This window comes from Tyto alba, unplaced genomic scaffold (genome assembly GCF_018691265.1).
Source record: "Tyto alba isolate M040663 unplaced genomic scaffold, T.alba_DEE_v4.0 Super-Scaffold_5, whole genome shotgun sequence".
Lineage (NCBI taxonomy): Eukaryota > Metazoa > Chordata > Aves > Strigiformes > Tytonidae > Tyto > Tyto alba.
The window spans coordinates 17711014-17736594 of NW_024881326.1; positions in this window are offsets into that span (position 1 = coordinate 17711014).

Here is a 25581-nt window from a genome sequence, read left to right on the forward strand (position 1 = left end):
TATCAGTTCTGTCTCGAAATCCCACAGAGACCAAACAAAATAAAATCAAGACAGAACTGTTGTGGACTAGTGTACTGACTTTACCATCTATTCCCTTCCCATTGCATCTGGCACTTCAGTATCCCCACAGCAGAAGGGAGCAAAGGGCTCCTGATGACTGAATAAAACTCAGGGAGCATTAGTGATAACACATATGCATTTACACTCTGATTTCTAACATCACATTTAATCTATTCCTGCTTGAAAACTGTCACTTTGAAATACTCCGGGGATTTATTTTCCTGTTTCCTTGAGCTGGCATGAATCAGTATTATTTGTTAGTTCTAAAATGCTCTCTCTTGTAAAACCTTTTAAAATTTCACACTATATAACAAAAGTTATTTCATATTGCTTAATCTAGCCACTTATTCTACCTCATGATTCATTTTCTTAAGCAAGCCAGTTCCCGCTCCCATTGCTGGATTTTTTTATTAGTTCCTTTTAAAATTCTAATATTCCTTTATCTGATGTGTCTCTGCAGCCAACATGTTCTGTTCAGGTAGACAGAAAACTCTGGGGCAGTGTTCCTTTTTAACTGAATGCCTAAGCAACCTTCAGTCTGTTTCCACAGTAGGATACCAGCAAAAACATAAAACAAATCAGAGTTCAGAGGCAGAAATGCATATGGATAACTAAAATAGAAAAGGTAAAATGTAATCAATGCTCACTAACTTTCATATAGGATCTAGAGACTTTTTACTTTAAATTTGTTTTACACTGACATTATAATTGGCTTCATTAGTCTTGAAAATTGTCGCTGCAAGTCAGACAGGCTGACTGCCTGGCTCCTGCAGTTAGAAAATAACATTAGAAAATGCTAATTGTTAAATGAAATTTAAGCTAAAATATCCTATATGGAAACACATTGCACTTTAAACACATAGATACAGAGATTTTTGGAGCAGACACATAGAACAGACATTTTAAAACACAAACTCAAATCATCACCAAAATGGGAAATGGGGTGCATTATAACTTTTAAGATTGAAGCTTATTTGAAAAAGCACACACAATATACCCAGGAAGCACTAAAGCTTCTAACAAAGTAATTCAAAGAAACAAACTCTCCATGCTCTGCTAAACAATTTATTTTGCACTTCTATTTTTTTCTAATATTTGTAAGAAACACCACACAGCACTGATTTCAAGGAAAACTGATTTCTGTTAAAGATGGATATTGTTAAACAGCAGAAACATGGAAAAAACCCTTTTTTATAAGCTTTGCTTAACATACATTTGCATTCTTAAAGTAGTGATTACCAAGTCCCACCAATGCTTTCATATACAGCAAGTCATTTGTTGGGAGGAATGAGGGAGGAAGCATTTAGAGACCTAATTAATGAAATGGTTTTGATGAGGTAGCATGCTAATAGAGGCATTGCAAAGTTGAGAGATAACTACCTCCACATGAAATCCAAAGTGGATAAATCTAAAAAACCATGCTATTCAAAAATCACTTTGAAATCTGTCATTTACTCAGTTCTTCAGTCGCATATAACATACGAGAAAAAAAAGACTTGAGGAGACAGTCTCCTGATCTCTCACATGGGAGAAAACGCATGTTAGCCAAGAAAAGCTTCACAGGTCTGCAAAGCCAGTTCATAAATCTTAACAGACTTTCAGAGCTCCACTTCAAGTTCCAGATGTAAACGCCATGACAATCTTGGCTAGAAACTGATACTAAAAAATCTGCACAGAGCAGATTTTATTTGGGTTGAAATCTAGAAAGCGGCAGGAGAAATTAGTGTAAGAACGATGTGCATTACTGTTCATCCCTTAGAAACATCTGAAGAAAGATCTATAAAGAGCATTGTAGTGAATACCCATCCATCTTCTCAGACCACTCATGTAGCCATAGGGCCCCACGCCTCTTAGTAGTGAATCTACTAACACAAATAGTGTCAAATATGGAATATTTAGGAAAAGAGAGATGGAGAAAATATAGATTTTTTTTTAAGAACATTTTATCTGGAAACTCAATCTGGAGAGAATAAAAACGGTGCATACTAAAGAAGACATTTTCCCTACTTTGACCAAGTTCTCCAATAGGTCCCAGATTCTACTTTGTCCACCTGAAGAGGGTATGCAACCAACAGAAAAAAGTGCTGAGGGTTTCACTGGGGAGACAGCATTTCACACCATACACTCCAGCCCATACACTAGAAAAAGCAAGAGCAGACATGACGTACTAGCTACGGAATGCAGATGGAAGTAAAAAAATAAAAAAATGATTTGGCAAATCAGATTCTGGCAAATCTTGTATCTAACTGTAGGTGTTGTAAACTGCTATCTGCTCCATGCTCTTCCTAGGAGTTAGCCTGTGATCTCCAACACAGGCAGGTATTACACAAAGAACCACGGGGAGAAGTGGGTCACAGCTGAAGCACAGGAATGCATTCCCTTACCACCACGTACAGCAAAGGGAAACTTCAGCAGCTGACAGCTAACAGCCCCCAAAGAGACTGCCAGGGGAGGTGTCACCACCACGCCTCAAATTCTGTCACACTGCTATCATTCATCTACCATCTCTTCTAAGATGACAGGGAACGAGTGGGTTTTGGTTTGGAGATTTTTGTCCTTAAATCCTCTTAGAACAGGGGAAAATTGTGCATCAGTACCTGCACTTAGTGAGGATGAATTATACATACACTGATGCACGGAGCTATGTTACTGATTAGGCTTAAATATAATCTGGATGGATTTATCTGCTGGCAAAAACTATCAAGCAGCAGCACCTTTGACACTTCTGTAATATTCTGTGTTCAAAAGATCACAAACAAACTCACGTTTATATATTATATAACACAATAATCCAGCTAGATGCAGTTTCTCTGTGTTTCCCCATGTGCTTTGTAAGAGATAACAATTACAAATGCTATTTTCTCTTGCAAGGCTAATGTAGTTTTTAAAATAATGTTTATGCATTACTTCAAGATATGTTTTCCTACAATTGCACAGATAGCTATTGGAGATGAAAAAGAGCTTCTGCTTATTCCAAGATTGCCATTATTATTAAAAAAAAAAAAAAAAAAAAAAAAAAAAAAATCAGCAGCAGTCCATTGTGTTATGCAAAGAAAACATTCTGCCTTTTTTTCTGCCTAGGCTTAAGAAAGTAGTAACAGTTCTACTTCATTGAATCAAAGTTCACTGTAGCACCAATTGAGTTTGTAGCACTGTTGTCTCTCTTCTTTTTTCCCCACTGTGGCATAAATGCAGATACATACAGGAGAGTCTTAGGACAAGGTAAATAATATAATAATTCTTCTCCTCAGACTCTGTTTCTGTTCATAGATTCCAAGCCCAAAATAGTCCATGTGTTAACTTTCACTTCATTAACCTTTCCAGTCTCTTACTGAACCCATGCACACGTTTGATACCCACGAAATCCTGCAGCAAGAAGTTTCATAGTCTGTAGATTCTAAAGGTTTACATGGATTCAAATAATGATCAACAAACTGAAAATCATTAAACAGTACTCAATAACAGACCCTTAAAAAAAAGCCTGCTGCTGAGTTTTACATTTATTCTGTCAAACGGTGTTAATCATATAAACTATAAGCCTTGAAAGAAGTGTCTCAGATTCAAGGAAGTGTTTTAAGACATAGATACAGTGGTTTAACATTTCCATTTGCATGAGATAAGGACTTTGGCAGTTAGCATCTTTATTTGATGGAAGCTTGTTTATTTGCTGCTACTCTGTACTCTTTGTTTGAATTTAAGTTAGTTATCAATGGACTTGCTGGATTGGACTAAGCATTCCTACATATGAATAATCAGAATACAAAGAATACAGGTGACATCAAGCTCTGTTCTAACTGCTCATGGCAATTTAATTCTATGAAGCCTTAAAGAATTTCTGGAATTTAAGCAGTGATCCTCTCTCCAGAAAACACTTATGTAACAAAATACCATTTCTTTCCACTATCACTTTTGACAGATATAATGCATGTAAAACCTGACATTTCCTTAATTAATTAGTTGCAGAATGTCTTCCTAACTTCTGTATTAGATATAACTAATGAAATTTCAAGCATCAGGGTTGCTTTTTGTCAGTGCTTGAAGGAAGTACACTTTTGATCTCAAGCATACATAATATCTATCAAGTCTGAAAACAATAACCAGACAGTGATCTATATGCTATTCTATAAATTCACAACTAATTTCAAATACAGAAGTACCTCAGGCATAACTAAATTAATAAAAGGGTTGCCCTAGCTGTTGTTGCAAGAGATTTGTGCTGAGGTATTAATGTTTTTGCAGTCTTTTCCTAACTGACAGTACTCTGTTGAATGAGCACAGGCAAGAATAAATGATATACATATTCTTAGAAGATTCTGTAAAATTCAGTAGAACAATCTTGGGTAGTTGAGGCATTTCATAAAAATTGCTGTAAGAAGTGTTGAGAAAAAAAGAAGATGAATTCTATCATGGGATTAAAGTCAGCAGGCAGGAAGATCTTGTAGGGACTGTAAAAATTTCAGAGCCTGGTGAGCGAAGTGGTCTTAGTTTTAAAGTGTCTGACTAGAATAGTGAGCTAATACCAAAACTAGTAACTTAGACATACTAAAGATTACTAATAAACATCATGATCTCTCCTGAAGTATTAATCCCAAATTTTCTTAGTTTTATTTATTGAATTCTAGCACTCAAATCCCAAGCAACTGCCGTGGCAGTGCTTTTGTACTGCTGACATAAACAACAGTACCTGTGAAGACAAAAAAAGTGTTGACAGTAAGAGAAAATTAGTTTGAGACTTCAAGCAGGTAACAGCTGACTACACCCTACTTGTGCAGAAAATCATAAAACCAATATTCTATCTTGCAGATAGTAATAAAGTTTGATGAAATTGCTACTTGAAGTATAGCAACAAGTAACCAGAGTGGAGCAAACCTGACTGTATGCTGTGCAACAGCTCACTGTTGCCGTGGGATACTTGTGGGATTCTTTAGGGAAGGCAGAGCACTGAGCAACTGTCTTGATTGTAATAACAAAAAAAAAAAAAAACAAACACCAAAAAACAAAAAAAACCCAAACCAGTTTTATTTTGACTCAGGGAGGCGGTTGAGTCACTATTGTTGGTTTACATTCCTCTCTGATTCCATCCTCAAAAGAAGACATTGAGCATTGAGGCTACCACTTCATTTGGTCTGATGCCTGAAGCTTCAATCTTGTTTTGCAAATGGCCGCTTCTCTTGGAAACTCAAGGCATCTAGCTTACAGGTCCAAGTACTAAAGAAGTTAGAAGCTTTTGAAAAGAAACTATAAATATGACACAATTTTGTTTACACTTGTTCCAGAATTTAAAAAAAAAAAAAAGAAAACAAAAACAAAAAAAACCCAAACAAGTGAAAGATCTGAACTGTTAATTGAAGATATGAATAGAGGACCCGCAATACTTAAAAGCCTTCCCAAATGTAGCTGCATTGTTTCCTCATGAGAGCATTCAGTGCCCCTCTTGTAAACACATTATGCAGCAACACTCACAGACCTACAGGGGATATTTTCCTAATTGCGGTTTACATGAAACTTCACCATTCACCACAAATGAGCTATCACAGAGGTAACTATGAAAATTTTAACATTTTAAATGAAACTGATAAACTTAGGTGGACAGTTAAAGATTTAAAGCCATGGAGATACGCAGTCTAGTTATTTAGGTGATATATCACCTAACATGATCTTAATAGAGGCAAAATAAGAAAGTGAAATGATTTCTGTTGAATTTATGATTAGCTGTATAGCTTAAAATACTTGCAGGAAGGGTTGCCCAAGGTTCCCTACAGTTCTCAGTGAACCATAGTAAGATGCACATATGGCATATCAAATCTGATAGAACACAACAGTTCTCAGCAATGAAATCTACTTTCATCTGAGAAGTCTGTGTTGTCAATTAGTTTATTAGCTTTTAATATAAATATTTTTTTCAACCACCACCATAATAATGGTTACAGTCCTTGTCTCAAACTGATTCTGAGGGAAAGCGCTGTGCATTCTTGTATCACTAGTATATGGACCTTGCACCCTGAAAGAAGAGGTGCTGTTTTGCTTAAAAAAAAATGTGTATGTTCAAAGAGGTTGAGACTAACAATTGATGAACACCAAAAGATATTTTCTAAGCAAAAGTTCAAAGGAAAACATTTAAGTGATACTGCCACTTCCAAACAGGACTTCTCAATTTACTTGGTAAAAAAAATAAAGAAAGAAGAACACTGCATTAAGAAAGACACCACACCACCACCACCACCACCCCCCCAAAAAAAAAAAAAATGCAAATACTCAATTATAAGATTTGGACAGGTAAATGAAAAATGCTTTATGTGCTTGCAAAGCCATGTATTCTCTAAATGGGCACATATACATCTATATATACACTATACATCAACAGGAGATTCATAACCCTGAGCCCAGCAAACAGTTCAACTTGGCAAAATGTGAAATTCTACTATTCATATTCATGTCAAATAATATGCTTCTTCAAAGAGATCAAAGTTACATCATATGGAGAGCTCTGAATCTGATTAAGAGTATTAGTTCTGGAATCACAACAAACAAACAAGTTTATTTTACACTTACAATAAAAATACCAAATGATAGACAGAAACAAACACATCCAACTTTAAAAAAAATATTTTTGAGACTAGGTAAGCAGCTGAAACTACACAGTTTGCATTGCATTTTTAAACCTTTCTCCATGACATAGATGTTTCAATGGAACAGAACAAGTAAAGCAACAGGGAATACATTAAGAATAAAATTGGGTTGGTAGATACAGTCAGCACAGTTCAGTCAATAGTTACAATCTCAGTATGCTTTCAGGGGCTATTATCCTCACTTCAGCATTCAGTTTATTGTTTTAGCCCATCTGCAAAGCATGAACATTTGGAAATATACAATTCTTTTCTATCACAGATTTTGTTTGCACTTAAACATTGCCACAATTGAACAGGTATGCCCTGTTATAGCTACTGTAGATCAAAAAAGTTGTCCTACAGATGGCTCTTCCCCGGGAAGGAAATGTAGTAATTATAATTCATATTTTCTGTCCTGATTACATGGTCTCCTTCAGTTTACTGGCTGTGGGTTTTCAACACAGACACTGCCCATTTCCATAGTTATCAGTGGGATGCTTTGTGCTGTTTTCAGTTTTGAAAGGCAAACTAGAGGGGTATTGTAACACTTATCAGGGTATAGGAAAATAAGTTTTCCACTGTTGCAAGCACTGTGCAGTTCTTTGCTTAAAAGCAACGACTGACCCTCAGCCTATTTGGTTCCTAGTTCCTACATCCCTCACATGACCACGGTGCTCACAGTGTGGTACTTTGAGGATAACTTTACCCAGTGCTGTTAGTCACATTGCTTCATAGCATGTCTGAGGTTTTTAGATATAGCAGCAATGAACTGTGTATATAACACACACTGTATGTAATAAAAAATTACTTGATCATGAAAACTGCAAAGATTCAGAAGTCTGTATTTGTGCCAGGCTTGTAATTCTGTCACAGATATTCCCAATCAGACTTCTTATGTTTAAAGAATGGCAAAGAGAGTTTTGACTCCTTTTAGTGTAGAAGACCAAATACCATTAAATTTTCAGCCAATAATACTTTAATGAGACACCCAGCCCCTAATCTCTTTCAGGAGCATAAAATGGAAGATATCAGACTTGACTAATTTCTCGTTTTACATTCAAATGTGGCATACTGATGTACTGTTTGACAACTGAGATAACAGGAGATACAGGTTTCAGTATGAAGAGGATAGCATTGAAACATTTGGTAGGCAAAAATAAACTTAATTTTCAAGTATGGCAATTAGGAAAATATCTTAATTTACAACTGTCAGACCCCTTATTCAAATCTGGAGCCCAATATTGTGAGAGGGAAGAGAACAGAAAAAAAGGTGCTACAGTTCAGTTCAGACCACCCTGTAATACCACCAACATGGACAGAAATAAAGGCGGCTCAGGGGCATTTTAAAGAAAGGAATTTAACTTAAAATTTAAATCTTCACCTAGTAAGCTTACAAATATAAATCTGTTATTACTGCAACTTTCAGAACAGTTTCTCTGAGGTAATTGTTCTATATGAGAATGTTATATTAAGATTCACTAGACATAATAAACTAAATAGACCTTTTATTACAATTATCTGCCAAGTTTTATAATTTGACTGTATTAGAACTGGAGGCATAGTCTATCCATTTCTTACATTGTCCAGAGAGAAAAGCGTGAAGAAGAAGAAACAAAAGAAGAAAAAAGAGAGACATCTACACACCTCCTGGTTCAACAGAATACATTGGAGCAAGAATTCCAACCATTGCACCAGACTTTCCTGAGGCCTTCCTCATCTTCATGGAAATCAGCCTCACAAGAAAAGAATAAATTCAAATGTAGAGTTTTTACCTCCTGCCTGTCACTTCGAATCTACTTCTCATTAAAACATGACAAAGAGGACTAATAGCAGATAGTTTTGAGACTTGGTATTTTAGAAAACACACAATTGGATTGCGGGTGGTTGAGGTTTTGAGGTGTCACGGGCGGGGAGGGTAAGGTGTTTGTTTTTAACCACACACACACAAAAATAAAAAAGGAACTCCTCTGGAGGTCTTCCAGGAACTGAATCTTTTATTTTAAATATAATCTGGAGGTAAAAATCAAAGTTAAAGCTATGATCTGAACTACAGCTGAAAGTCTTCTATGTAGTGTTCAACTACATAATCACCTTAGTATTTTTGTTCCTTAAGCCAAAGATAATCAAGCCACAGTACAAGTCCTATTCAGCAATTCCTCCTATTCTGGCAACCAGAATACTGGTGTCATTATTAATGGCAGAAATCATAATCTGCTACCCCAGCAACAAAACTGTGATGACACACATAAAAGACAAACATTAACTGACAAAGAACTGGAAATAGAAAGGTCTATTTTAGATACAACACAGTGAGCACTAAACAGAATGCAGCACAGAGGAGAAAATTCTGTATAAAAAAAGCAGATCAAGACTGTTTTCCAAAGACTATTCACACATTAATCCTGAAACTGTAAGGGTAAATTACAACCTGCTGGTTTGAATCATCTACTCGAAGTACATATTTAATTTTACCCTTTTCTTTATCTTCACTGAGAAGGAACTGTGCTCTGTACTTTGCTCATATAACCAAAGAATTATCTGATATGATCTGAATCCTCAGCTCCTTTGAGAAGCCAATATCTCTGTATTACTAGCTAGTTCTGTGTGCTTCTCTAATTTACCAATGACGCAAGATTAATAAAGCTATCCAGGGCACTACGGAGTCTCAGTGAGATTCTAATCTGTGCTAGCATCCCATGACTCCCCCAGCCCCTCCGTATTTCGTAGCTACTGTGCATGGCATATGCCTCAGTGTAAAAGCATACACATCACACTTCGTTGCAGAGAAGTCAGATTATTTCTCCATCACTGCAGCAAGCACACAGTAAACATTCCTCTGTTCCCTGTGCAGCTTCTACCAGGGGCAAAATTTCACCTGTACGTTCACCAGAAAGTTTACAGACATGATAGAACAAGCAGAATTTCAACCTTAAGCACATAAGCAATATTTCAGTTTTGTTTCAATTTCTGTTCTCTCCCAAGTATGTATCAAATTTAAGAACACTGTTTCAGGGGTTGACTGTGTGTTAAATCTTTGTAAGGCAGGCCAAAAAGCAAGAAAATTTCATAAAAAATATCCATTAATGATTACAGCAGGCCAAAAGTTAAGGAAACTGCCTGTTTTTTCTTAATGTAGTAAATTAATGGCTCATATTCAAATTTATGTAGTTCTAAGTATTTAGCAACATATCAATTACATATTTTGCACTGATTCTACACCTTTTCTTTTTGTAACTGAGCGCTCTGCAACTGTGATAGAGAGGAAGCACAACACGTTCAAAGCTTTGCAGCATTAAATACGATAACCATTACTTTACAACTCTCCAGTCGTTATAGCATGAGTATCAGTAGGGTCAAGGAACAAAACTCATCAGCTGCTACCACTATGTTGGAGTAGGCAAAAGACAAGTGCAACATGGTCTTCTGTTTTATCTGACTTCGTGATCATTTAGCACTGACCTGGAGCAGAGCATAGCTGTCAACTTTTCTTTCTAAAATACACAGAAAAGCAGCAAGCTAAACCTGTCGTCCACCTGAAGCAGTTCTTGGAAGTAGGTTGAAAACCTCATGCAGGGTGCATGGACTAAGCTAAAACTATTTTTCAGCAGGAAATGGGTTAGTTAAGCACAGAGATGAAAATTCCTATCATGATACTGACTGCTTTATTCAACAATGTTTTCTTGCATAAGCTATTTTGCCACAACTTCACAGTACTATTCATCCTGTGGTTTTTACTGACACATGAGAAATGTATGAAAAGAGGTGGCATTTCTGTAACATGCAGTCAGATAGGCTCCATATGGTACCTTAACTGGGCAGAGTCAAAAAGAGAATTAAAACTAAGAATTAAAAATACATGTATTTGCTTACTTCTAACATAGTGCATTACGTATGTAATGCACAACACCAGTCAAAGCACTGTATGAGGAGCTTGTTAAAGCTTGATATTGTATACCTGGAGACAGAGGGAGAAAGGCACATTTTGAAGTGATCAACTTTCACTCCTGCAAAACTCCACAGGAATAAGTACAGGTCATGGTATTAGAGCCCTTACATATTTGCAACACTTCTAACATATCTCTGTGTTTTACCAATTTTTCTTTTGAAGAGAGCTATGCAAATTCATAGATATGAAGGTTCTTATTTGTCCTTCCTTCCAGACACTCTTAAAAATCTATTATTTAATACGAATCTACGTTTTATTGCAACAAAATGATCAGCACTTACACGTGCAAGTATATTCTCAACTCCCTTTTACTGCAACCACAATGACCAGTCCCTACAAGTGTTAGCATTTTCTCTTCGCTTTTTTTGAATAATTTTCAGTATGTACAGAATTGGAGCAACTCACTAAGGTAACAGGAATTAGAGACTGCTGATCTCTGAGACTCAGGACACAGAACTGCTGCTGTGGAGCAAGGTATTAGCACCATCACATATCATGTTTAGTCCAGATAGTTTCTACCATTCAGTACAAGGAGTCTGAGATAATGAGACATCATAAGTGACTAAATATCTTATTTAGCAGAGGGAGACAGACACAGCCTGGAGTGCTGTTCTACTCTTTGACTGTGCTTTCAGCTCCTGCAAAAGCTGCACTTTTTAAACTTCATGTTCACTATCAACCCTGACCCAGAATAATGCCAAAGTTACTTCTGAAAGACTTGAGCTGAGAAGCTGTAGATCATCTTTGCTCAGACTTCCATCACAATCCTTGTAATACAAAAACTTTTGAAAACACAAGTAACTTAATACTGCAAGAGAATAGGGTAAACTTATCAGCAATTTCAGATGTCCCCAGAAGCTGAAGAAAGCTCTAAGCAGAAGACAAAGCTAGAACAGAAAGTTGTGTCTACTACAAATGGTAGACTGAAATTTAATTTCTGACCCTGCTAAAGAGTTTAGGCATTGCCTATTACTTATTGCAGGTTTCTCCATTTTGTGAGCAAAACTGTGAGTGCGGTTCAGAAAACATCCTAGAGAAAGAAAATTAAGCACCTTGCCTAGCATAGCATCTGTTACTGGATTACTGGTCAGTGATAGGAGGGTTTTCTACCCACCCTCATCTGCAGTCAGAATTCAACCTGCCAAAAAAGCCAGTGATCTCACTGAGCAGAGAGTGCACTGAAGCAATACCGAAGTCCTTCATGTTCAAGTGAAATTAGAATTCTGAAGCTAAGGAAATAAGCACCTAACAAGGAACAAAAAGACTAGAAAATTCTTGCAATTACTAGGAATAATCTTGGGAATCATCTATGAATTAGGAATGAAATAATTTAATAGAACAAATAATTTCCAAAATACAAATTCTCTTGATCCTGCTTTAAGCTTTTTAGAGAGTTCTAGAGTGTTTTGCTATTTTTTGCTCTCACATTATTAGCAATGTTAACAAGAAAAACTTTTAGTATTACATTCTATCAAAGTCTTAGATGTTCATTACAGACTAATGTAGTAGTACATAATCTCATTTGGAAAGAAAAAATACAATTTCCACTTGAAAAAGAGAAAACAAGCTAAGCCAAAGAAATCTCTAAGGCTATGTTATTCAAAAGCGCATATAAACATAAAATAAGAAATGGTGCAAATACTAATATCTTTGGCTTGTATGATATTCAAATTTGGTACTGAAAAGTCACAATGCTCTAATTCAGCAATTCACAAATTTTAGCCTATCAACCTGCTGAAGGTTAATAAAGAATGGCTGTAAGAAAGTCCTTGTCAGCTCTCAGAATGAATTTTGGGTAGACAGACCAGTAATATATTTATTTCTTATTTTGGGACAGTCACAGGTATACTCTTTTCTATTTTTATTCTTATAATTTGCCACCTGAATTTGAAATATACACATGAAAAAACCAATTACCTTCCATATTCTAAGAGGATAGCAGAATTGCATTAGATGTGCTAGAAGTATCTATTAGATCAATGTATTTGCAGCTTAAGACATGCTCATAAATAAAAGACTTCTAATTTTCTTGCAGAAAGTATCAGAAGTAACAAGTGGATATTGCATATGATTTGAACAAAGCACAAATCCCCACAGATAAAACCCCAATCCTTCCAGGCCTGATCCCTGACTAGAAATGTCTGTGGAGCAGCAGTCTGATGCAACTGTAGAAAAACACCAATCCATTAACCACAGATAAATGATTCATCCCGTTCAGCCTTTGAATTACAATCTTGGGGTATCCTCAGGATCCAAGACTGATTTTTTTTGTGGGCTTTTTTTAAAGGTATGCTATTAAGTCTCCAGGCTTAATTAAGCAGAATGCAGAACATAGAGGATGGAAAACTCACAGGATATAAACATCAATGTTACACTAATTTAAACTGAGGACCTAACTCCAAAAGCATGAATCACTGCTACTAAGCTTAAACAGATTTTCCTTCTGAGAACATTGAAAATAAACTGCAAGTTCAAGTTCCTTCACCCTCAAAATCAATTAAATGAACTTTAAAAATACATCCTGCAAGGTAAAATGAGTAAAAATAAGTAGTTGCATTAAATTAAATATTTCACCCATCCCTCTGTGTTTCTAATTAAGAAGTCTGTGCCTTCCATTTGGTTTGGACCTTGGGATTTTTCTAAAGGAAGGAGGGGAAGAGGGCTTTTTTCATATTTCTAGATGACGTTTTAAGGATTTTTTATAAGAAAGAGACAAGATTTGATGCAGCATGTCATGACCATTCCACTCACTGTAACTGGCTTCTTTGTTTTAGAAATAATGAATTAACCACTAGTTGTATTTTCCACCCACAACATGCTACTGGATGAAATAAGCCTCTATATAATAGAAAAAATCACTTCATGATTTTTCCAGACTCATTTGAAAGAATGATGTTTCTAAAAATTAAAATATATTTTTGCTTCCTTTCTAATAAAATGTGAAATTGATTCGAAACTATTTTACTTGAACAATTACATAGAATTTTGTTTCGCTCAAATCTCAGCTTGAGGCCTCTGGACAAACTAATGTCTTGCACAAAAATCAGACCTCAGAGGAACTTGAAGTTTTGTATTCCTTATGCTTCAGAAAACCAGCAACATAATTCAAAGTTTTCTGGTTTGTTCACAGAGATATGTTATGTTGATAGGTTTATGTAAAACAGTAAATGGTTTCCTGTTTTCATTTTATTACTAAGAGCTTCCTTAAAGCATTATAGAACAGTAACAAAACTACCACTCCTTGCAACGTGAAGTTGGCTCTCCTGTCATTCTGAAGATTACTACGCTGGCATACCAACCAAATAGAAAATTGTCAAATTACTACGTGGATAGAGTTATAGGAAATAAAATGAGAAAAAGCTAAGTGTGCACTACAAAATAAGCTATTGCAATGTATGTAAAAGGTAGTTACTCGAGATGGGTATGTGACACAACTTGTAGAAAATACATAAAAATGGGTAAAAACAGAGTAAATTAGGTATGAATTAACACCTAGCTTTGGACACCCATGTGCGCACATGCATGAGAAACAAGCAACTTCTCTGTTAAAGACTTATTTGATTTACCCATTGTTTTCTAATGCCAACTTTATAGTTACACTTCATCTCCAGCTACATTGTGCCTTAGCAGAACTGAGAATGGAGTTCATGCCCTTCTCAATTCTCAGCATTCTCAACAACATGTTCACTTCAGTCCTGCTCTGATCCACAACAGGTTATTATGAGCCCTGATGACTGTTTGTTTACCCAGGTATTGCTGGAGCATGGCAGCACTTTCTTGCCATGCTTCTCTTGCTCATCACAGAAAATTCACAGCACAGACTGTGTGGCCTGCTAGGGTCTCCTGACACAACAATTATCATTCACCATCTACACACTAGCACTACCTCGTGCCGTCAGAGCATTGTAATGGAGCTGCACTGGGAAACTAATCAGTCCATGTCTAGAAATATATAGTAAGGTATTCAGCGGTCTTTGAATCTAAATCACATTATACAGAGAACACAGCGCTCTATTAATTCTTAATCCAAAATGGAAGAGACTTGTTCCATATCATAAGAGAACAGATGCTTTTTAAAGGGGGAAGATATGATTAATACCCACTGTGCTTTTCCCTAGTACCATAAATAAAATATACATCAGAATACTGACTTCAATGAAAACCAAAACTCAACAGCAACAAGCACCAGGAGTTCAATGTGTTCAGCCTGGCAAGCATGTTTCTTAGATCTCTGCCTGCACCCAGAGAAGGTCCCTTCCCTGCAGGGCAGCAGGGCATGACAAACCCTCTGGAGCAGGAATCTCAAACAGCTCTGATGTGTCCAGCTGGGGCTGGTCCTGGGCTGCATTTAATATGTACCTGGTGGCTTTGCTTCAGCTAACCAAATTTTACCATTGCACCTGAAGAGGAGCTAACAGCATGGAAGTAAAATTGAAGAGGGGGGCAGGGTGGAGAGAAGATGCAAACATTTCCATGAGGTGAAGTGGTTTATCAATGCTATGAGAAGTCAACATTTAAAACGAAACATGAGGTAGAGACACTGCAAGTCATAGTTTAGTTAAGTTCATACAAAGACATTCAGGTGTAGTAGAAAAAACATTATTTTAACATGATAAAGTAATTCTTGCAGGACAAACTCTATTTGTAGAGAATACCAGCTGAGACTGATACACACCTGATGCTGTGCAAATGTACTTTCAGGATTCCTGATAAATAGATGGTAGGTAGATGATGATGATGCCCAAAATACAATAGGCCAGCAATGACTGACAGGGGTTTGCAGCCATCTCCCACCTATCTTTCTTCCTGTTATCCTTATACACAAGTCTCATAAAAAAAAGTTTTTTGTCTCTCTAATGTGGGGAGTGCTTAAATGGTAAAGGGAATGGGGTTTTTTTCCTCTGTGGATGTAAACTGGCAGACACCTGTATTTGGCAAACAAGCCATGTGAGGCTCTTAAACAACTTGCTAGGTGGTAGTCCAAAGTTACTGACAGATGCAATCAGACTTAGTAATCAATATCAGAGATGAGAAGCAAACAGATTTATATTTCTTTTACTAGTTTTGTTTCCTAGATTAAAATTTACAGACAAGATCTTCCTTTGAATCCTGCATTAGGCACCTAATTGTACCAATAATGAGAGGGCTTACACATTCAAGAAGTTAGAAAGAAACAGAATTCAAGAATATAACCGCTTTTTATCCCCCTCAAAAGAAAGTATCAAGCACTGTCAAATGGTACAAAATGTATTCCTGAGTTCCAAAATTAACAGAGATGTTACAAATATAAATATTTGAGGCCAGGGTAGATTTTCTACTGATTTTTTTTAAAACAAGGAGTGCGTACACAGAGTACTCCAGAGAAGCAACACATGCATTACACGAGTTTGGAATTCACAGCTCAATGCTTTGCTATGACCCGCAAAACAATCAGGCAGTTCGCACACCTGATGACTGGCATACTGGGTAGCCCATACCTACAGACTGGTGTAATTAAACACTAAAAATGTCTGATAGTCATATACAATAATAGGGATTTTTATTTGAACATTTAAAAAACCCCAAAACTATGAGTTTCACTTTAAACTTAAAAACAGAACTCAAATGTTATCAATGTTTTTACTACCAGCCATGATAGGATATGCAGTCTCTACCCTCTGGGCCATTCTTTCCTTATTATGTTCTCATTGTTGTTGATAACACAGTGTATAATTGGACTCTGATTTTGTGTAAACTCGTTAAGATGTAGCCAGCAGGTGAGTCACTCACAGTGCTTTTTATCTCCTTGCACTGTTTTAAACCATGAAAATCTTCTCAACTATCAATGAAAAAAATAGGTCATACTGAGGGAAAATAAGTAAAACCCTTAAAGTACTGAAAAGGAACACCAGTAATAAGAATGTAAATAAATCAAGTGTCATGATTGGTTCCTCCTGTACATTAATCACTTTCAGGAGGATTGTAGAGAAGAAATCCTTGTCTGCCTATGCAACAATTGGGGGTTAAGACGTTGCGACTATTTTTTGCATATGGTATCCTAGCTAGAAAATTAAACAGTTTGTAAAAAAAACATGTCCTGAATGATTTAAAGGTCCTGTTTTCTCCACACACACTCAGTTGACAAATGTGACAGAGATCTAATGAAAACTTTAATAAGAAAAAAACTCAGGCAGGGTGAGGTGGATATTTGGAAAGTTACAAGCAGTAGAACAGAACTACCTGAAGCCCTTAAAAATACTATGAGAACATGGGACAAAAACATAAAGAATTTTAGAATGAGAGTTTCAGAGCTAGGAAATGGTAAACAGAAGGAATTAAGTTTTAAAAATTGTGATCATAAATTCAAAAATGTTTTCAGAAAATTACTGCAAGGAAGCACATGTATAGTTCATTATTTATGTGTACTGCTGGAAGTATGTACAAATATATAGACTAAAGAATACTATCAACACTGAAGAAAGATGAGAGGTATGCAGAAAGCCATGTGTAGACATGTGCAATGTGTACTTAGAGAAGAGAGAAACGAAGCTTCCTCTCTGGATATGGCATTGAGAACATTTTTAAAGAGGAAAAAACCAAAACTAAACAAAACACAGAAGGCTTCATACTGAGATAGGCACTATGCAACTACACGGTGAACATCGCTTCTCAGAAGAGAACAAAAAGCTTTACACAACAGCTCTGCCTCGATATCAAAAACACAGGAGCAGTGACTGAACTCTGGACAGATTTCGAGGGATTGAGTCCTCCCACGTTAGTCTGATGGGTGCCAACTGAAAACAATTTACTGAGGAAAAAAAGAAAAAAAAAAAGAATTTTTTCAGCAGTGTAAGGATACAGTAGGATGACATTTGCCTGCCCTACCCTCTTTTTTTTTTTTTTTCCCTCAGTATATCTTACTTGTTCTGTGAAGCTAAGTTATGCTTACAGTTTACTTGGCACAGCTGCTATGTTCTTGAGAGAGAGAAGAAATTGCCTCTCCTAGAGAAAAAACAAGTTCACCCACATATTAAACCCCATAGAAAGCAGAATACAAGGTCGAGAAAGATTCATTAAGAGTGAAAGCTGTGGTATTGGTGCAGACTGACAGACCCATGAATAGGGACCTTGAAAGCACAAGGAATAAACCAGAAGTCCTACTCACAGTGAGAAAACGAAGTAAAAAATTAAGAGGAAGACTATATCCAGTTTATTTCATTAGAATAAACCACTAAGTTCCTAGGCTAAAAAGCAAGACAAGGCAAGAATCTGCAAGAGGCCAGGCTGACTGCTTTCCAACTTCCATTTCTCTCATGCATCAGTTTTCCCTAGAACATCCCTAAAATACCTAGGTTCTTGATATTTAGGCAGTTTCTATTATTGGAAAAATTATGAAAGAAAATGATGCTTAAGACACCAGAAGACTTTGATATCACCTGGCAAATTAAAATCCATCAAGTAAAGGTTACAAGTTCCAACTTCAGTCTGGCAAGGTCCTGTTACATTTGAAATGTACTCTAATAAGCTTTCACACTTTAAGAGTCAGTTAAAAATGTGAATTTGCACTGGTTTTCCAGGTATATTCAGAATTGGCTATAAAGTACATTTTTGTCAGACTGCTATGCCTTGATTCCAATTCCAATGTAAAGATTCTGCTGTCCTCCAAATATCAAGATATTTTTCTAAATAACAGCTACTGGAATTTGGCCAGTAAATGGTCTTGCTAATGGGCTTTACCTCCTTCCATTGGGGTCTAGCTGTAAACCATGTAAAGAGACAAATAAGCAAGAGTCAACTTGAAAATGTTACTGCTTTCGCTGTTATATTTACTGTAAAGTGAGCTTTTACACACTTTTCTGACTAGCAAGTTATCTGTGCTACTTGTCCACTGCTAGCTGCTGCCATCTGGTAGCTATGTGAACCACATCCTAGATTTTTATTCTTCAAATGGCAGTTAACCTACAAGCTTTCTTTCAGATTTATGCTGCAAGAATTAGAGTTGATTCACAGTTGTTTTGCCCTTCTACAATGTCTTGTCAGTTTTGTTGGAGGGTGGGTCAGGGTTTTTTTTTGTGTTTTGCTTTGTTAAATTTTGTGGGGTTTTTTTGTTGTTGTTTTTTTTTTTTTAAAAAAAGATAATCTGAAAGATTTGTTCCTATTTTGAGATGTGATTCAGCAGCGTTGTGTGAAGCTTTTCCACAAGTGAGTTAGAATTCTTCCATTCGTTTTTAGCCAGAGAAAGAGGCTGTGTGGGAAGGCATGTGGAAAGTGTGGGAGTTCAGAGAACGTTCATTATCAACTCCGCAGGGAACAGAAATTCAAGCAGCTGGGGAGAAGCCAGCAGAGTGAGCAGTCAAGTCAGCAGTATGTAAGAGTAAGCTACTGCATCTTCAGAGGCTTTAAGTTATGTGTCCTCCTTCTCCTTCTTAACAAAGCTGTCATTTCCTCAGATTCAAAGCCAAAAGGGATCCTTAAAAATCCTTAAACCACCACTGAAAAGGTCATACTGGCCAAACACGAGAAGTATAAAATTATCTTGAATATCTTGCATTAATCTTTGAAAGTACTGTATGCTTCTCCAGGCTGCCTGCCCATCTTAAGCTCATTTTAGCTGGATATGCATTTGCTGTAACTCTAGGAAATCAAAAAAAAATCTGGAGACCGTTTCAATTCAGATACTGTTTTTATAATCAGAAACAACTTAATTATAGCCAAGTGCAGTAAAGCTGGAATGTGTAAGGAATCCTCATCAAGTCAGAAGCTGTGCCAAGTGAAAATGTAAATGTTACCTAACTTCCCATACAGTAGAAAGAAGTTCATTTCTACAGGAACATTTACAGTGATCACAGCAATATTCCTGGATTAACAGACTGAAAAGCATTAGCAATTGCTCTGGATGAATCCAGTATCATATGGCTGCTCAACTATCAAGAATTCTACATTTGTGCACATCAAATAATATTGTGATAACAAGAATGAACCAAATGAAACATAATTTTCTCTTGACCACAATGTGCAGTGAAAACAGTGCATTTTACATCTGGAGTAATATAATGTCTCAAAATTAAATATTTTTGATTGCCTACAGAAGAAATTAACTTCCAGAAATACTGGCAGAAGAGATCACAGAAAAAGAACATAATTTTCTCAGTAATTATGGTTTGTAATCCTGGAGGTCTTCCACCCCCTAAAATATTTAAGTTATCACAGGCATGCTTGCATGTCACTTTTGTGACTTGATTCAGGGGGGAGTGCATGGAAGAAGAAAAACCCCACAAAAATATTTTTTTCTCCATACTGAAAATTAAAAACACATTTACAAAGAATCAGACTGAAGTGTAAAAATAAAATATCAGTGGCTGTTTTCTGGAGCATCTGCTGCTAGAAATGCCCTTGACAAAATTTTATTCCCTGTTAATCTTTAGCTTGCATCTAAGAAATCACCACAGAAATATTACGAAGCTATCTCTAGCCATCTTTATAAGTAACTGTTTTCTGCTAACCTCAGTATATTCCTGCAGAAAAGCACCAGCATCTTTTGTATACACAAAAAATTCCTGAAGCCATGCTCTTTCTGTATTTAGGCTGCTAGAATTGAGCAGATAAAAATCAGATGCATCTCAAAGTACTGCTTATATGTTATCATCAAAACTGAACAAACGGGGAATCTAAACATTGGTAGCAAAAGCCTAAGTGTGACATTTCACATTCAGTAGGAGCATATTAAGTTTGGAAGTTCCCTTCTTAGGACATTTTCTATTTTAGATATAATGGTGGAACAATCCTGTCTATACATTAAGACTTAAAACAGCAAAAATGGACTTTCAGTGAATAACCACTATTTCTTGGAAGTGTTTATCCCTACATCATCTTCTTATTTTCTTCTCTTTGTACTTCTTCACTTCTTGGATTACTTGTGACCTGCTGTCTGTTCATTCATGGTCCAGTCTGCCATACCTCTTCCCCTCTGTTCTTCCTTACATCTTTCTGTGGGTTCTCTTCTCTCAAACATTTCTACACATTTGCCCACTTATCTTTCTCCCCCCACCCCACACAAGGTTACATGCAACAAAAAGGGATCTGCCTTTCCCTACATTTTTCAGAAGACGAACATGCTGCGTTATTCAAGTTTTTCTGACAGCTTCCAAACAGTCACATAACACATTACAAGAATAATCATCATTTAGTATCTCAGCCACTGAGTTTCACAGTCACTACTGTTCTTCCAGCTCCTAACAGATGTACATTAGCACCAGGACTGTTTATTTGCCCTCTGGCAAATTGTAAAGACTCAGCTGTAGCAGACCATGATTGATTTTGGTGTGACGCAGTGCTCTCTCTGAAGCCACTGAATTGTCAGTTAAGTTCTTCCCAACAGAGTTTCATTCTTCTATAGATCTTTATATAGAAACCATTCCACCAGCAGTGCAAATGTGATCTCAATGGACAATGATTATAGCAAAGATCACCACTGTATGAGAAAACAACGATCCAACACAACTGCTAAATTCCACACAATTATTTCATTAACTGTAGAAAAAGTTATTGCTAGAAGCTTCTGTTCATATTCTGCTAGCTCTAAAGAAAAGTTTTACTCATCTGTAAACTACACTGTGTAGTAGTGATTTAGTCTTTTCTGAAGAACTCACCATTTCCAAAAACAAACAAAAAAGCAAGTGAAGACACACACCAACTAACCCAACACAACCCAAAATGTGTACAACCAATGCTAATAACATGGAAAAGAAAAATCCTCCAATAACTATATATTCCTTTCTCCCCTCCTATCACCACACAAAGCCAGAACTTAAAGGCATTCCTTTTTGATTGATAACAAATTGTATTCAATAACTGATTTTTAACTTGAGTTTCAAACAGTGTATAAAAATTGTAACATTTAACAGAAAACGTACTCTGGCTCATTTTGCGCAAGCAAACAATAGTTATGAGAAGTAAAATACTCTGTCTGAAATGGAACAATTCACTTTTAGCACTTATAAGCAGAGAAAATGCAGAAGTAACTACAGATGAATGCAGAAACAGAGAATGGGTGGAATAGCTGTTTCCTTTCAGGAGACCGAACTCCAGAGTGAGAACACTCCTAGCAACTGTGAGCTAAATCTAGCATTTCTTCCTTTGCCTGCTTAATTGCAAATATTTCAATCAACATTTCTCATGCAGGCAATCAGATTGTGAAATATGCTGAACTGACCTCATAATGTCAGGCTCTGGGGTGTGCTGATGAGAGACTCCTGCCTGTAACAGAAAGCCGCTGCTCCACTATGTATTAAAATAGGTGGATATTCATGGAATAAAAAACCCAGGTATGATGTTCTGATTATTTGGACACTCATCTGAGAATCAGTGGATTGTGGCTGTCAATAAGTGTGTGTTTATGCCAAGCAGAAAAGAATTAACAGGAAAGAATAAGACAGAGAACACCCTCTAGCACAGAGGTCACAAAAGTGTCATGAACAGAAGAGATTAACAGCTCGAAGTTGTTTGGGCAGAAAATGAAATGAATTCTCATGTTTTAAAGTACTGCCCTAACCTATAAAAGAAATAATCCTCACAGCCTACCACCAGTGCTTCTAGTCATTTCCCTAGAGAACAGCTGAATTTGCGTATTGCTTATAGAGGAAAACAAGGGGAAGGCAGGGACAGTCTCATACATGCTGTGATTCAGAGTACCTTCATTAGAATAGTCCTGCTTTTGTAGGTCTATTGACTTCCCAGATATAGCCGAATAATTCAGAGGCACTTATCACTTATCTGCTACTTACTTCAAGTTTAGTAGAATCTGCTGTTCTTGAAGTAGCAATCACATCTTTTGTTTTCATTTTCAGGTGAGGGTCACAACTTGCAAGTCTTCATTCATCATTAAGGAAGCTGAGGTTTTCTGAGTAATTAAAAATCTTTTCAGAAGAAATCAGTCAGAATATAATATTATCTTCTGTATAGGGCAGACAGCAGGAGAGTGTTCTCACTTGTATTTTAAATGTATGAAATACTTTCCTAGTAGAAATTCTCAACATATAAATGTCCATATGAACCCAATGACTCAAGAATATTTTGTGGAGATAAACTCTTCAGCCATGTAGTTGATGTAAACATATTAGCACTTAAGTGTTTATAGAGTTTATGTCTACCTATTCTTAATTGCAGAGCAAGTTCTTCCACTTTTTCCATACAGATACATAGAGGCGTTGCACATTTTGACTACATGCATATATGAAGTATACATGGCTACACATACATGATGCACTGTGCTGCTAGATGACTTTCTATATTCACATTTTCAGAGGGGGCTCAACTTTAAAGTGTTTGAAATGGAAATGAGCGTGGAAGTGTTACCAGTCCAACTTGTGTGTAAGAGAAGTGCCATCTGTAACATCTTACTCAGAAAAGGAATTCCCCTCTTTTTCTTCCAGTCTAGGAGTTGACTTGCAAGTCTAGGAAAAGTTACTCCTTCACCATTTACTAGAGCTAGAACAAACTCAGCTCCTGCTAGAACCACCACATAGTTTAGTTTGAAAATAAAGCCTAAATTTAACATCTGTGTCATTATGGGAAACAGAAATCTGTACACAAAAGATAGAAAAGTAGATGTGTCTAAGATGAAGGCAAAAAATTTGTACCGACAGAGACACTATGGACATAATTTCTTTTGATGTCAACAGAGTTAAATGTCTAAATGCTGGAGTACTATTATCCATAATAGTAAAACTCAAAGAAGAATATACTGGTCTTAGACAAGAATACACGCAGAGTACATCATAATGCACAATTTGTTGGCTTTAGATTGTTTGGATAAAATTCCATTCTTAAGAAAAATACCCACTTCTGCTGCACCTCAGCTTCAAATTGCTCTTCAGTTAACTGAATGTTCCCTTTCCCAAAAGAGCAATAATTGCCTTTTGCTGTTATTAACTTATAAGGATTTTTTCAAGTATTTTGGTTTGTAGATACATTTTGTGGCTCGCCACTGAACTGCTACATTAAGTGAATTTTCAAAATCAGTTGGTCTAGTCAAATGTTGGGCAGAAATGGATTCCCAGAAACATGACTGCTTCTATTCTGCCTCCAACTATTTACGCTTCATGGTATTTTTCTCTAAATCCATTTTTGAGTGCTTGATCATTTTTTTTCAATTACATTCAGAGATATTTTACTACTAAGTTCAACAAAGAAATGTCTGCCCAGTGAAAGACTGTGCTCCTGAACTACTTGTACTGATGTACATAAATATATTTCCACTGAAGAAGGGTTTGACTTAACCAGAACCAAGGTTCAGCCCATAAAGCAACTTGAGCATGGACAGCTTACCAACTACCAAAGCAATGTATTTGGTAAAGCAAAAGTATTTATGTTTTTCTGGATTTTCTTTCCTGTTTCTAGACATCATTATCCCCCTGCCCCCGTTCTGCCTTCTAGAGTATTTTCCATCCAGAGATCTGGAAATTGTTTACCAGGAATGAACACATTTATCCTTTTGTGTGTATGTCTGTGAGCACATGTGTGTTTGTGTTTTAAGAAAAAGCCTACACAAGCACAGCAAGGCACAGAAAACTGACACAAATAGCTTAGGGTCATGCAACAGGGAAGTAGCAGAGGCAAGAAAAAAACCCCAGGTTGTCTGACTCATCTTTGCACATATCAGAATAGCACTTCCACAAAATTTGATGCAGGAGTGTCCTGACACCTGGCATCTTTACTGTAATTCAGAAAAATCACTTTATTTTTCTTTTATAGGCAAAGAACTGAAACATTCAAAAATGCTAAAATTTAGAAAGACAACGGCACACAGGCATCAGAAACAATCGCTAATAATACTTTCTAAGGAGTCTTGAAACCATTCATAGGGTAATACACAACACCTAATATTAAGTCATCTAGGTATAGTGCCTGAAGAAGATTTTTCATCAGCAAGCATCCAAGTAGCTATGTTTATCCTTTTGCACACACTCAGAAGCAACCAGTTCTTGTCAGTGTTTGTAATGCTGTTAACATGTATTCCCTGCTGGGATCAATAAAGAAGGTAATCCTCCTTCTTGATCTGTGGAACGTACACCGATCATAACAGGCCAGGCAGATAACATAGCAGTGACTACTCCTACAGAAAATGAGAGGTTATCCTTTTCCAGGTAATTTAGCCAAAATATCAAAGGCTGAGATTGAGCCTTTCGATTAAGACAATTCATACTGGTACTTCTGATCCACCTGAAAAAAAAAAGACCTAATCACAACATGATCATGATCAAAAGCTGATCAAGTGACTGAGCAACACACAACTCGACAGCCACAAGACACACAGTTCCTGCTTTCCATATTTTGTATAAATAAACCAAAGCACATAATGCTTGCAACCCTGTAGGTAAAAAAAAAATATCCTGCAGTCTTAAAAATGCCCATTATATGAAGTGAAAATAGATAGCAATTCAACAAGAATTCATCTGCTGCTGTAGATTTCATCCAGCCTATAGTGTAGGCAACATTAAAGTCCTTAAATCCTAGTTTTACTTTAACTATCAGTGTTGAAAAGAAAAACAAAACAAAACAAAACACAGAATAAACATTACTGGATTTGCTCATCAATTTTTTAAAGCTAAGTACTGTACTAATTTCAGTGACACTTATTAAACGTATAAGTTATTTTTCATATTAAGCATAAATTTAACAGAAGCTCTGCCAGCCATGAAAGTAACTTTGTATAGTCCTTCATAAGACAATGAATCACTGTACCAGAAAATCATAATGTCCCTTCCTGAGCATTTAATAAAGATATTAAATGTGTGAACTACTGAAAATAGCAGTTTGGATCTACTAGCTGCTTGTTATGTACTTAGAAACTTCATTATCACCATACACGAGACTTGCAGTGACAGAATGAAACCTGTCAATAATTGTTAAAAATCTCAGACCTCTCATTCTTATAAGCTAGACCAAGTACAATTCTCATTTTCTTAGGAATCAGCCACAAAAGCACCT